This window comes from Melanerpes formicivorus, unplaced genomic scaffold (assembly GCF_026170545.1).
Source record: "Melanerpes formicivorus ecotype bairdi unplaced genomic scaffold, bMelFor1.0.p_v2 SCAF_32, whole genome shotgun sequence".
Classification (NCBI taxonomy): Eukaryota; Metazoa; Chordata; class Aves; order Piciformes; family Picidae; genus Melanerpes; species Melanerpes formicivorus.
The window spans coordinates 108,274-123,298 of record NW_027142384.1 but is presented as its reverse complement, the minus strand read 5'-3'; the positions used below and the strand labels follow the sequence as shown (position 1 = coordinate 123,298).

The 15,025-nt window shown below is 43.3% G+C and overlaps 1 protein-coding gene across 1 annotated transcript in view; it reads right to left on the bottom strand.

The window, feature by feature from the left end:
- Positions 1–15,025, bottom strand: part of TSNARE1 (t-SNARE domain containing 1) — a gene marked incomplete at its 5' end in the record, with an annotated part of 308,499 nt that overhangs the window by 232,819 nt on the left and 60,655 nt on the right. The window lies entirely within an intron of this gene.

Sequence of the window (15,025 nt, the reverse complement as noted above, 5' to 3'; positions counted from 1 at the left end):
AAAGCACAGAGAGAAGTCATTACATAAACTAATCCCAATTCGCTTCAGTGCCACACACTTAATATGCTAAAAACTGCTGCAGGTTTTAAATCCTCTTGTATTGAAAAGTTGTTGTGGAGTGAAATACATCATGTTCCCTATTACTCTCCACCCCGTGTATATCCCTGGGGCATTTGGAAACACTTATCTTGTTTTGCTAGCTGTTCCTCAAGCATATTTGTATTGTTATTTTCACAATAGGTATCATCATGTCAATGAGCACAATTTAAACATTAATAGTATGGCTATGGGCAGAAATGTATCATGTGCTATGCAAGGGGTTACACACATCACAGAAATGGCTTCAATGCTCTTTGCTCTCAGTTCTCTGCCAAAGCATCTGCAGAGGGAAACAACTTGAGCAAAAGACAGAGGAGAAGAAAGACAGAGAAACGAGAAGGGGGAGAGCTAACCAAAAACACAGGAGGAAATAGCAATAATGAACGAAGATCATAGAAGCTGCTTGGAAAGGGGATGAGGAAGACAAAGAAGAAGAGAGGTTGTAGTGAGGTGAGTGTTGATCTCTTCTCCCAGATAACCTAGTGAGGTGATAGGACATGAGGAAATGGCCTCAAGTTGTGCCAGGGAGGTTTAGATTGGATACCAGCAAAAAAATATTTATTGAAAGAGTGATCAAGCATTGGAAGTCACCATCCCTGTATCTGCCCAAAGACATGTAGACATGGCACCTGGGGGCATGGTTTAGTGCTTGTGGTAGTGTTAGGTTGACAGTTTGACTTGATGATCTTTAAGATCTTTTCCAACTGTGATTCTATAAGCATGGAATTAAACTGAAAAGAACCCAAAGGCAAATCCAGGATGCTTCCAAAATGCACAGGTATCTCACTCAGGTAAGACAGGGTCTGAGATAGGACCACTTGCAGATCTTCCTCACAGGGAACAAAACTCTCAGTAGTGCTGACGTATTTCAGAAGCAAGGATGGTAAAAGGAATCCATTAGAATCTTTACAAAACAAGTGTACCCATTAGGGAAGTCCATGCACTACTGTTGCTGCTGCAGCTTCTGGGGAGTAAAGTCCCATTTAGAGGCAGACATCTTTGTCTTCTTCTGGAGAAGACAATAATTTCTGAAGATAAACCAACATCTTTCCCACCACTGGAAACTTTCTTGCCATAGGGGACTTCTAGCAATACAGATTTAAAAATGAGTAAAAGAAAAGCATTGGCAAAACCTCTCTTTACAGACACTAAATTCTCTGCTGATCTGAGATTAGACTGAGTGAGGGAATTGGTTGGCGTAGTTAATGCTGAACATATATTTTCCATACCAAATCGTGGAAGCTGGATGAGTCCCTAACATCACTGCATATTTTATCATAATCGTTAGGCTGCACACTGACTTTCCCCATGGAAAGTGCTCCATGAACCACTGACATTGCCTGCTGAGAGAGGTGACGCTTCCCATCAGTGAAGGAACATCGATCTGTCTCAGCATTTTAAAGTCCCTGAGGAGTTTACATTGCCTTTCTGCTGGAGTCTTTCTATTTGCTTCCACCACCTATGCTTTCCCCCCTGCTGCTGCTTAGCTCAAACACAGCTGTGCTAATATGCCAGAGCCACAGAGTCAATCCATACCATTTTCAGGTTTCATTTTTCAGACAGAATAGGATGAGACCAGTGTGATAATGACTAAAAGACAGGCCCTTAAGATAGCTCTTCAGCCAGTCTCCCAATGATGTTGATTCATGCTTTAATTTTGTAGGAATCATTTGGCTGAGGTTACAGAAGACTTTGATTATTGGGTAATGCTCAATGTTTCAGGAACTTTTCCAAGAGAAATCATGTTAGTTCAGCTGTCCTGGTAAGTGTCATCATTGATAACTCCTTTGTGCTAACCAACAAGCTGGTGAAGGGTCTAGAGAACAAGTCTTATAAGAAGCAGCTGAGGCAACTGGAATTGTTTAGTCTGGAGAAAAGCTGGCAGAGACAGACCTCATTTCTCTCTACAACTACCTGAAAGGAGGTTGGCATGAGGTAGGGGTTGGTCTGTTCTCTCTAGCATCAAGTGATAGGATGAGAGGAAATGGCCTGAAATTGTGCCAGGTGAGGTTTAGATTCCATATTAGGAAAAGGTTATTTAGTGAAAGGATGGTAAGGCATTGGAATAGGCTGCCCAGGGAGGTGGTGGAGTACCTGTCCCTGAAGGTGTTCAAGAAATGTGTGGACATGACACTTTGGGAAACGGTTTAATGACCATGGTGATCTTAGGTGGATGGTTGGATTCAACCTTAGAGGTCTTTTCCAACCAAAACAATTCTATGATCCTATGATTCTATGATTGTGTGATTGTACGAGTCTGTGTCTACTGAACTGTATTGATGATGGTGGTATTTGCTGCCAGTCTCACCCTCTGATGCAGTGGCAGTGCCCAGTCTGGCTCTCCTCAGAAAAAACCTAAAATACCTACTTTTGCAAAAAGAAATTTGAGCCCTTCCACCTCACCTTATTCTAGATATTTCTGCAGGTGTCATGAGTAATGTGCCTACAAAAAGAGATCTCATAAAATGTACAGATTGTGCAGGAACATAAATTTGACTGAACAAGTGATGAATAAAATGCAGAGCATCATTCTGAGATTTTTGGGCAAGGAATATATAATCACTCAGTGGTGTTTGTGCAACATGTCAGGCTCTGTCAGGAAGAAGGGTTATAAATAAATGTGAGGTAGATACTTCAATAATGCTATTTCATACACATGCAATAATGAACTTTAATTATTTCTTTGGGTTTCTTTCTTCTTTCAATGGAGCAGATGAGTCAAGCCCAGATGTGGAAAGAGACCGATACTGGCATCACAGCATTTTCTTTAGAGGTGATTGAAAGAGCTCTACAGATCAGCTGCCAAATCCTTTCTTCTCCTATGGGGTTTCCTTCATGCATCTCGCACAGAATTTCATTCCCCCACATTTGGCATAAATGAATCATAGAGCAAGGAATTTTCCTGACAGGAAAGATTTTGCAGACAAGCAGTCTTCTCACATCACTTGTCCTGAAATGTAGCCAAAGTCATCTTTATCCTACTCAGTGGAGTAGCCTGCCCAGATGAACCAGTTGCCATGCTAAGTAAAGAAGTCCATGCATGATTTTACACACAGAAACTATGAAACTATGTTAAGTGTAATGATATTTGATAAATATGAAATACCTCACTCATTCCTTGGCTCTTCAGGAGAAACTCAGGGAAATTAACAGAGCAATGAGGCACATCACTCCTTTTTCAAAATACCTTCCTGTCACCATCTAAAATGACTACATGGCTTTGGTGAAGAAGTCATATCACAGTATCACAGTATCACTTAGGTTGGAAAGGACCTCGGGGATCATCGAGTCCAACCTATCAACACAGACCCCATGACTAGACCATGGCACCAAGTGCCACATCCAATCTCCCCTTGAACGCCTCCAGGGTCGATGACTCAACCACCTCCCTGGGCAACCGGTTCCAATGCCGAATGACTCGCTCGGTGAAGAACTTCCTCCTCACCTCGAGTCTGAACCTCCCCTGGCGCAGCTTGAGACTGTGTCCCCTCGTTCTGGTGCTGAACCTCAATGAAATACTTAAATTCTCCCCTCCACCTTTCCTGTTCTGTAAGCCAGGCCAATGACAACATAACCCTACTGAAGGCAAGAGGATATGTTCCTCAAATCCCCTCACCATGAAGATGTCATGGCCCAGTTCCACTACTCATTCCTAGGCAGAAGCTTTCAAACTCACTGAAGCCCTTCCCCAAAAGCATCTGACTTAACTTGTCAGGTCTACTAAAAAGCAGCAGACTTCTTGCATGTCTAACATCCTTGAATATGACAGATGCTCAGCCTATTCCTCTTTGCACATACCTCCAGACCCATCAATCTCCATTTCCTTCTGAGCATCATGAAAATGAAACCAAACAAAAACCCAAAACCAAACCAAGACATAACAAAGCAGGTAACTCATGACATGGGTTATTGCAGGACCAAACACTTTGACAACAACACAGTGACAAAGGCAAATCTGATGAGCTTATATATGACTTCCTGCACAGCCCACAATCCCCATCCTACCTCTGCCTTTTCTGTAAAATTAGTATGTGTTTTTTTTTTGCCCAGTAGCGTTGAAATATCTTCATTTGCAAAATGTTTGAGATCTGCAGGGGCATCCGAAATTCAACACATTTCTATTTCATAACAAATCTGACATTCAATCACTTGTTTGTAAGCAAGGGAATCTAAAAAAAACCACACTTCTAAAAAAACAAACAAAAAACCACAACAAAACCCCCAAACAAGCAAGCAAAAATCCCAGCCCACAAACCTCAATACCACACTTTAACAATGTCCCTTTTCCTCTCCCTTGACAATGTATACTCTGTAATGTTTTCCAGCCTCTTACAGCTGAGGGCAGGAGAGCAGTGGGATTCAAGAGGGCAGAAGGGGAGAGTCAAGAAGACAAAAGGCTGATTAAAGCAATAAGGGATTTTGTGTGAACTCAAGTTTCTACATGGTCACAATACCTAGAGGTTTGGAAGCAACAAACAATGCTAGGAGTTTTCATCATGTTGGATCTCACAAGCTCAAAACAAGCAGGGCTGGTGTAGGACATGAACACAAATGACATCCCACATGCAGAGGATGTAGTTTTGCAAAATGTGAGGCATGAAGGAAAAAATATAAAATCAAAATCAAATAATAATAATAATAAAAAGGCTACATCTCAAACTCAGCATTTTTAAACACTATTTGGAGCTTGGAGCAACCTGCTCTAGTTGAAGATGTCCCTGGTGACTGCAGGGCATTGGACTAGATGACCTTGACAGGTCCCTTCCATCCCAAACTGTTCTATGATTCTATGTAAAACCTACTTTCATCTTTAAGGTGCCCAAATGATGTAAACTGAAGAGAGGGAGAATCTACACAGCCCTGTGGAGTCCATCACAGACCACCAGACTAACTGGCAAAGAGGACAAAAACTGCCAAACTCCCTAGTGCTTCCCAGTAAATGAGACCCAAACCTAAAACTTCTCCATAGGAACCTGAAAAAATAGACATGTGTGCACACAATGCATTCATATTAGATTTACTTCAACTCTATTTCATATGTATGTTCTACCCAGTACAGACAACATGTACCAGGTGGTTACTTACTGCATTTTCCCACCATCTAGTGCAGGGACTCTGCCTTCAACAGAAGCATAAAACACCCTGTTCCACTCCAAGTCTGTTTAGATTTTATCCTCATCTCACTGTTATTAACACTGACAGTTCATCAAGCCTTCTCCACCACTGTTCTCATCTGAATGCTATAAAACAAGGCTTCTGTATCTGTCTGAGTCCTATGCCAGCAGATGGCACTCCATAGTGTGCAGCATCCACAGCTTCCTTCACCCCATCCCCAGTAACTGCTGGAAAAGGCTTTTTTTGTTTGTTTGCTCTCCTTTTTTCATTTGTTTGTTTGTGGGCTTTTGTTTGCTGGGGTTTTCTTTTAGGCTTTGTTTATTTTTTTTCTTCTGTGTTCAGCTCTTCAGTGGTGCTTTTAATCATGCTGGAATATAAGGGTCAATGAAGTAGTTCACACAATAGGGCCATCAAACTTCCCAGTCCTCAGCTTCCAGAAGAGGTCACTATGTTCTGCTGCTCACAAAAGACACATTCCTAGTCCCTTCCCTTAAATCACCAAACCAATTACAAACTGCTAGGCACAGAAAGGGAGAAAACACCTTCCTCGCTCACCAGAGATCCGTTGTGTTGCAAGCAGATGCTTTGATTACTCATTTCTGTTTGCTGGGTTGGTTTTTTTTTTAGAGCATTCATCTGTGTTTCTCAGTGTGCCACTACTGATCTCTACATGAAAATGTACCCCCACAAGGAAAGGGGAAGGGGAAAGAGAAAGGGAAAGACGAGGGGGAAAGAAAAGGGGGAAAGAAAAGTGGGAAAGAAAAAGGGAAAAGGCAAATAAAAAGGGGAAAGAAGGACAAATGGGAGAGAAGAAGGAGAAAGGGGAAAGAAAAGGAAAGGAGGAAGGGAAAGAAGATGAAAGGGAAACTTCTCAAAGCAAGAAACACTGCAGATCAAGAGATTTGATTGCATCAAGTGTAATACTGAGTTACAGTTCTAGGAACCAATTCAATACTTTTACTTCATTCAGGAGCTTCCAGGCTGAGTGAGGGTAGAAAATAAAATACTCTCAGTTTTTCATTTTATCCAAGAGAGGTATGCAAACCATAACTCACAACAGATCCAGGGCTTCTGCAAATGGGAAGTAGGATGTTCAGCTTTGCCCCATAGAAAACTGTGTTCATGGAATGAATCCTTTTATTTTTGTTCTATTTCCATCCAGTTTTTCCATGCAGCCTCTATAGGTTTCTCCATGGCTTGCTCTCTGTATCAATAACAACCTGGGGAAACTCTTGTCTGTGGTGTGAGTTTTGATGTGCGAAGTTGCACACACAGGGGCAGAAGGTCAGCTTTCCTTCACTCAGTACCACTGTTTGTTTTCATAAGGCTTTCATCCATCACATGTAACTAAACACACTTTCAAGAAGTGTAATAACTTTAACTTTTCATTCAGTATGGGAAATACTGCATGTGTGTAAGATATATCCCATCCCATCCCTGCAAACTTTCAAGGTCAGGCTTTGTGGAGCTCTGGGCAACCTGATCTAATTGAAGATGTCCCTGCTCATTGCAAGGGGGTTGGACTTCATGTCCTTTTAAGGTCCCTTCCAACCCAAACCATTCTATGATATTGGAATGTACTATATGAGAGAAAGAGGCACAAGGGAAACCCTGTCTTTCTCTAGGATTCTCAGCTCCTTTCCAGCATCTGGAGTACTCAGGCTGAGCACAAAGAGACAAGAGATGTGACTTAACTAATTGAGGAAGCAGCAGAGAAGTTCTCTTGCACTACACCCATTCAATGAAAGACTCACTGGCCTGACCAGCTGCCTAGTGCTCATCCCAGTGTACCACACAGTAACATAGCTTTAATTAAAATGGGATTAATGAAGGGGACACTGCAAAGTGCTGCTGTGTTTTCCTGTAGGGAAAACAGTAAGATGCATTCTTGTCATCTTGCTACTGAAATGCCAAATTGCCCATTTGAATACCCACAGAAGGACAATATCCATGATAGCTTGGCTGGATCACTTCCCCCAGGATTCATACACAGATTCCTGGCATGAAGTACCTGGGCAAGGCTAGGAAGGTACCAGCTGGGCAATGTAGATTTCTTCCTGACAGTAGCAGTGATGCACAACACTCATGGCTCAGTCTTTTCATTCACAGAAATCACAGAACATCTCAAGCTGGAGGTGACCTGTAAGAAATATCAAGTCCAATTCCCATGTCATTTCCATCTGTGAAAACACAGAATCGTTGTATGGTTTGGACTGGAAAGGACTTTGAAGGTCATCTATCTCCAACCCCCCTGCAATGGACAGAGACAACTTCCACTAGATCAGGCTGCTCAAAACACTTCCAGGGTTCCTGGGAATTTTCAGCAGGGTTTGCCCATGGCATAGGTCATGAAACATCCCATTTCATATTTGGGACCGTTGGACAAAGGTCAAAAGTCTCTTAAGAGAATTATTTGCTACACAGGTACATTCTCAAATTGAGAAGTTTGTGAGAGTATAAGGGAGAACCACTGTCTGTGTTTAGGTGAACACACTGATTTTATTTAGCACACAAAATATTGCTATCAGCTCAGAAATAACCGTTGGAAACACCACCTGCAGCACATACCTTACCTTATCTTACAGATCCTGGAGTACTTTGTAAAGAAGATATATGTGAATTACCTCTTTGATATGTGTCCAGATTTGCCATTTAGCTCCAAAGGTACTAAGCACCCTGAGTTATCATTGGAAGTGAAGGTGAAACCCCACAACATAGTGAAAGTTAATTCAGCAAAATAACACAACCTTGGATTTCAGTTTTCAGCTGGGCACCAGAATACAGAATCCAAATTACAAACCTGGTCTTCCATTTCCTTGTGTTTGCAGTAAATCAGGAATAATTGTCATGGATGCAAACAGTCTGAGATAGCAAATCTGTTTTATTATGCCAGGTCGATGGGGGGGCTGGCATGTGGAGTAGCTGAAACAACACATGGCATTTCATAGATTATATACATGATGGGGAGGTGACAGCACTGCCCTCTACACAGGATTGAAAGGGGCTAAGTATCTTTGAATTACATGGTGGATCACAGTATCACCAAGTTTGGAAGAGACCTCAAAGATCATCAAGTCCAACCTGTCACCACAGACCTCATGACTAGACCATGGCACCAAGTGCCATGTCCAATCCCTCTTGAACACCTCCAGGGATGGTGACTCCACCACCTCCCTGGGCAGCACATTCCAATGGCTAACGACTCTCTCAGTGAAGAACTTTCTCCTCACCTCGAGCCTAAACTTCCCCTGGCACAGCTTGAGACTGTGTCCTCTTGTTCTGGTGCTGGTTGCTTGAGAGAAGAGACCAACTTCCTCCTGGCTACAACCTCCCTTCAGGTAGTTGTAGAGGGCAATGAGGTCTCCCCTGAGCCTCCTCTTCTCTAAGCTAAACAATCCCAGCTCCCTCAGCCTCTCCTCGTAGGGCTTGTGCTTGTCAAGACTCTGGAAATAAACCTCACGAAGCCCTAGAAAGGTGATTGAATATTACTTTTGCCTTGACTCTAGTGAAGCAAGGGTTAACCTGTTTCCACATACTTTTTTTTTTTGCTTCCCCATGGTAAAATACCATTGTTGTTCACATTTAACCATGTGATAAATGCAGCCATCAAAGTAGGTTCGGAAGAATACAATTTCTCCCCTTTCAGTAATTCGTCTCCACAGAGGGGTTTAAATGTATTAAATAACACTGCCTTCACTTTGGAGCAAGGTGACACACTGACTAAGGTTTCATATTGATTTCTCCAGTTGCTGTGTGATCTTTGACAGGGCAAAAAGTCAATTTAGACTCTTGCCGTGCAACTTCTGCAAGGCATGGTTGACGGGGAGGAGGTGGATGGGGCCATACAAGCATCACCATCACACCAGCAAAAACCACTCCCACTCTCTATGGGCAAATCATCACTCTATCATCAGGCTTCTGCAAAGGATGGAAAATAGGAACATACAGGTGAGAAAAGCCCATAAAGTGAGCAAAATCCAAGCTTTCATACTGATGTAGATCCTACTGCCCTCACAGCCACTTGTGTCCTGAAGATCCAGTCTACAGAATCACAGAATCACCAAGGTTGGAAGAGACCTCAAAGATCATCAAGTCCAACCTGTCACCACAGACCTCATGACTAAACCATGGCACCAAGTGCCACAGCCAGTCCCCTCTTGAACACCTCCAGGGATGGTGACTCCACCACCTCCCTGGGTAGCCCATTCCAATGGCTAACGACTGTCTCTGTGAAGAACTTTCTCCTAACCTTGAGCCTAAACTTCCCCTGGTGCAGCTTGAGACTGTGTCCTCTTGTTCTGGTGCTGGTTGCCTGGGAGAAGAGACCAACCCCCTCCTGGCTACAACCACCCTTCAGGTCATTATATTTCATCATCTCTTGGATCTTGGCCTGTGTTTGTTCTCCTCTTACACTGGTGTCAGCACACTGACAATGCTGCCAAAGGTGACCTTTACTGCTCAGAAAAGCTACATACAGAGATCTCCAACCATGGTGAGTCTCCATTCAGCTGGCCACACCTGACAATATATTGAGATTTGTATTTGATAGAATCATTGAATGGTTTGGGTGGGAAGGGATCTTTAAAAGTCATCTAGTCAAACCCCTCCGCACTGAGCAAGGACATCTGCAACTAGATCAGGTTGCTTAGCATTCCATCCAACCTGACCTGGAATGTTTCCAGGGATGGGGCATCTCCCACCTCTCTGGGCAACCTGGGCCAGCATTTCACTACTCAGATTGCAAGAAATTTCTTCCTTCTCTTCAGTTTAAATCTCCCCTCTTTTAGATTAAAAGCATTAAAAGCCAGGTGGAGAGGGACCTGGGGGTACTGGTCGATGGTAGGCTGGACATGAGCCTGCAGTGTGCCCAGGCAGCCAATGGCATCCTGGCCTGCATCAGGAACAGTGTGGCCAGCAGGAGCAGGAAGGTCATTCTGCCCCTGTACACTGCATTGGTTAGGCCACACCTCGACTACTGTGTCCAGTTCTGGGCCCCTCAGTTTAGGAAGGATGTTGACTTGCTGGAACGAGTCCAGAGAAGGGCAACAAAGTTGGTGAGGGGTTTGGAACACAAGTCCTACGAGGAAAGACTGAGGGAGCTGGGATTGATTAGCCTGGAGAAGAGGAGACTCAGGGGTGACCTTATCACTCTCTACAACTACCTGAAGGGAGGTTGTAGACAGACGGATGATGGTCTCTTCTCCCAGGCACCCAGTACCAGAACAAGAGGACACAGTCTCAGGCTGCGCCAGGGGAGGTTTAGATTGGATGTTAGGAAGAAGTTCTATACAGAGAGAGTGATTGCCCATTGGAATGGGCTGCCCAGGGAGGTGGTGGACTCACCGTCATTGGAGGTGTTCAGGAGGAGACTTGATGGGGTGCTTGGTGCCATGGGTTAGCTGTTTGGGTGGGTTGGATTGGTTGATGGGTTGGACACGATGATCTTGAAGGTCTCTTCCAACCTGGTTTGGTTTATTCTAAATATTCTAAATAGTGGTTTATTCTAAGCAGGTAACATTAATTAGGACTTAGTGTGAGGTTCTGGAGGGCAATTTAGCTACTTAAGAAAGGGAGGACCAGCGAGAAGAGAGTGTCAGGTATTGACTAAACATCAAGATCATCTCTTGTCTTGTAACAAGAGGACCAGCTAAAAAGTCTGTCCTCAGCTTTCTTATATGCCACCTTTTAGTACTAAAAGGCCATAGTATGGTCTTCCTGGAGCTTCTCCAAGCTGAACAACCCCAGCTCTCTCAGCCTTTCTTCATAGAAAAGGTGTTCCATCCCCCTAATCATTTTTGTGGTCTCCAGTGGACCTGTGGTCTCCAGTGGACCATATTCATGACGTTTTTGTGCTGAGGACTCCTTAGCTTGACACAGTGCTCCAGGTGGAGATCTCACTAGTGTGGACTAGAAGGGAAGAATCACCTCCCTTGACCTGCTACTATGAATTTATATTTGTGTGTTAATATTAAATTTAGATTCAGATTTGCAATTAGATTTAGATTTATAATTAGACTTAGCATTAGATTTATATAGAGGTAGGTATCTACAGGTACACAGATACATCTATAGATGAACAAGTCCATATCAGCAGTGTTGTACAGGACCATGCAGCCATCTGCTGCCCACAGTCACTGCAGAAAAAGCAGCACTCATGAGGAAACAGGAGCTAGCGCTCCTCAAAACCACAGCCAGATCTGATGCAACAGGTGAGAAAGGCTTTTCACATCTTTACAGAGACCCCCTCCATGAATGACCCTGTGTTGGTATAAATATTTACAACATCCTTTATGAATATTTACAACATCCTTTAAATACAAGCTGGGAGGATAAAGGAGCACTGCAGCTACCCAGGCAGCTATCACAAGCAAAGGTGTAAAACATTTGCAGAGTTGTTGCTGGCTGTAGAAGAATAATAACGTGGGTACCGGTTGAGTTATGTCATCTGTCCAAGCCTCTGGGCACCATATGGATTTGCTCTCCATGAAAACACTCTCTCCTATTAACAAGGCATGTTCACACCCACATTTCATCCCATGACCTCAAACGCCTCCAAGCAGCCCCAACATCACCACTTCCCACACACAGCAGGGTCCTCACCAGCCTGGGGTGAAGGAAAGTGGTCCTAGGATTTGGGAGCATCAAAGCGATGCTTGTTGAGCTGGGCGGTGAGGCTGGCTCATTCCAGACAAAACAACCCTTTGGATTGTGAGACAGCTCCGGCAGTGACTCAGAGCTGGGGTAGAGGAGAGCAGCATCAGCACGGCGTGTGAAGCCAGCAAGCTGCTGTGGAGGTGGATTCGTACAAAAGAAACCCTTCCCCTGCCTTCATCCTCTGCCCACATAAAAACCTCTGTCCTTTCTCATTCAAACAAAAGAAAGAAAGAAGGAAAAAAACAACACCACCCACAAAGAAGGAAAGAAATAAACAAAAAAACCTAGCCAGCCAGAAAACCCAGCTAACGACCACAAAATCCTTCGCTCCAGTGCTGATAGAGGCAAGCTGCAGTTTCTACCTACACCAGCAGACACAGGAAGCCAAAGCAAGCTTATCCCATGGCAGGTGTCTGACAGGGGATTGCTAAGGAAAATCCATGATGTTGAAGCTGTTTGGGCAATTTAGGAAATGGAAAACCTCCTCCTAAACCTGGTTTTACCAATTTGATCTTTATACAGATTTGCTCTTTTCTTGTTTTTCTCCTTTTGTAGAATTTGTAACTGGAAGCTGATATCTCTCGTCTCTGAAATTACCTCCTTTAAAGATACAGGGTTTTCTTACATGTTTTTGCATGCATCTCTAAAGCACTGAGTATTCCTACTGCCTCATAAAACCAGTGTGCAACCACAAGCAGAAAGAGGAATATGGACATTTTCCCAAGGGTTGTGGTACAGGTTTTGTTGCCCTTAAAGATGGAGGATTCACAGAATCACAGGGCAATCAGGGTTGGAAGGGACCTCTGGAGATCATATAATCCACCCCCACTGCTAAGGCAGGATCACCGAGAGGAGGTTGCCCAGGATCATGTCCAGGAGGGTTTTGAAAGTTAGTGAAGCACTGTGGTTTTAAGACCATTGGCTTTTTTTGTGCAAGGCTGTGGGCATACTGAGTAGGAAAGATCTTCCCCTTCCAGACCCACCAGAAGCAGAGCAAGGGCAGTACTTTGGGCCATTCAGAATAAATTCCCCCCTCACTTGGGAATGTAGGGAACAAAGAAAGAAAATCAAGTATGAATGTAGTTCCATTCACTTCTTAAATCCTTGTATTAGAATCTATTTCCCTAGCCCTGAACAGGGAGAAAAAAGAATAAAAGGACTTTTTTCTTAGGAAAATTGCCTTAATTGCCACCTTAAAAACTCCACAAAACAAACAAAAGCCTTACTTGAATAAAGTCAAGAAAAAATAGCAGTGTGATTTAAATGCTCCATATTGACAGCCCTGGGAACAGAGGAGTGTGTTGATTAGAATACAGCTTTTAATGGATGCATAGTTATTTAAAACAAAGCTGACATTACTGGCATAACACTTTTTACAGAAGTAGCTGCATACCAAATGACCTTGAAAAGACACAGCAATTGCTACCACACATCTCAGATATAGTGTCACCAAAGCTAAAGGCTTGATTTCCTAAGATACATCAGCCTGGCTGGAACATCAGGAACTGGGATGAGTTCTAAGATAAGATGTTAAGAATCAGCAAGATAAATGTGCAAATAAAAAGCACCATTGGTTGGGGTAAGAGCTGTATTTTGATTACAAGAAACTCAATTCTGCATTTCAGCCAAACACAAACCTTCTCCCAAACGTGGAAGCCAGTTTCAAAGTAAGCTTTGGAATTCCAGCATGAGGTGCATCTACTGCATTAAAAAAACCCTCATGCTTAATTAGCCTACAAACAGCCTGTTGGTGTTTGCTTAGAGATCCTCAGGGTGGCACAATCTAATAGCTGTGCTTATGCAGCATCTACCATGATAAGGACCCTGCAAAAATACGAGCCCAAATAACTGGAGTCATTACTTGTACACATGCATATATGAGGTTTAAGCAGATATTGCTGCCAAAAAAATTATTCTTCCATAAAGACAAGGGTTGGATCCTGCTACCCCAAAATAAGAATTTTACTCTAATCATATAAAAAGAACAACTTCACAAACACAGGAAGAAAGAGAGAAATGATGCTTCCTGTGAGAAGGAAGTCCATTTAAAGCACGAATAAATTGATGCAGTCAGGAGAAAAATGCTTGTATATGCAAATAGAGGTTTATTACCAAGTTCTGTGCTCCTAAGAAACATAATTTACTGACCTTTGAGAGATGGGTCAAGTAGGCTTACAGAATAAGCAACAAAGGCATCTCTTTTGGCAACTGCCATGTTCCAGAGCAGTAATTATCCTTCCCTCTCCCTGTGAGCAGCAGGAAATGAAGAGGGGTGCCATTACACTATGACAATTACTGTAATTTTAATTTCTAAAAATTGCCAGGAAAGTTTCCTCTTAAAAAAACCCCAAAGTGTCTGCTCAGATTTTCGGTGTGCTTTGAGCTGAAAACTCATTTGTCAGCTAAAAAAGACATGTGCTTCCCCTTCTCCCACTCCCTGTGGGGAACCACCCACAAAGTCTGCATGGTGAGAAAGCCCACTGTCCTCCTCATCAGTTGAGAAGATAGATGGCTAAGTGCGGTCAGTGAGGAGCCAGGAAAGATGGAAGCGGTCCAAAGACATGCTGCAGATCTCATAGGGATGCAGAAACCAGACTGTACCTGCTAGGCACTGCCAGGGATGGATCCTGAGGATCCCTCAGCTTGTCAGCCTAGTCTGCTCCTGGGTTTAATATCACTTGAACTTGTTCAATCATGGGCACAATAACATATTTCTCATTCTGTGGGAAGCAGATGATGTTAGAAGCATCATAATTAAAAAGCATTAAAAAGAAGAATTCTTTTCATCTCCTAAGCTCAGAGGGATTACTGGCTAGTTTGCACACTTTCTGCAGGCTATCAGTTATATTTTTAATTTTCTGGATAATCTATTCTGCGCTGTTTGAACATTACTATATTTTATTATACCCAATTGTTGCACTGTGAGATGGACTTAGCCCAGGACAACAGGTTTGTTCTAACTCTCTAACCTTTCCTACCACTGGCCTCACAGTCTCAGGCTCCGTGTCACAGCTGAGGGACACCTGAAATCCTCCCTCTCCTGCCGTGGATTCTCTGGAAGGAGGAACAGCTGCCTTGCACCAAAAGTGTGTGCAGAAGGAGAAGGCTGGATTGGAGGTATGTCTACCCCACACATAAGCAGATACCAGAAGTGACT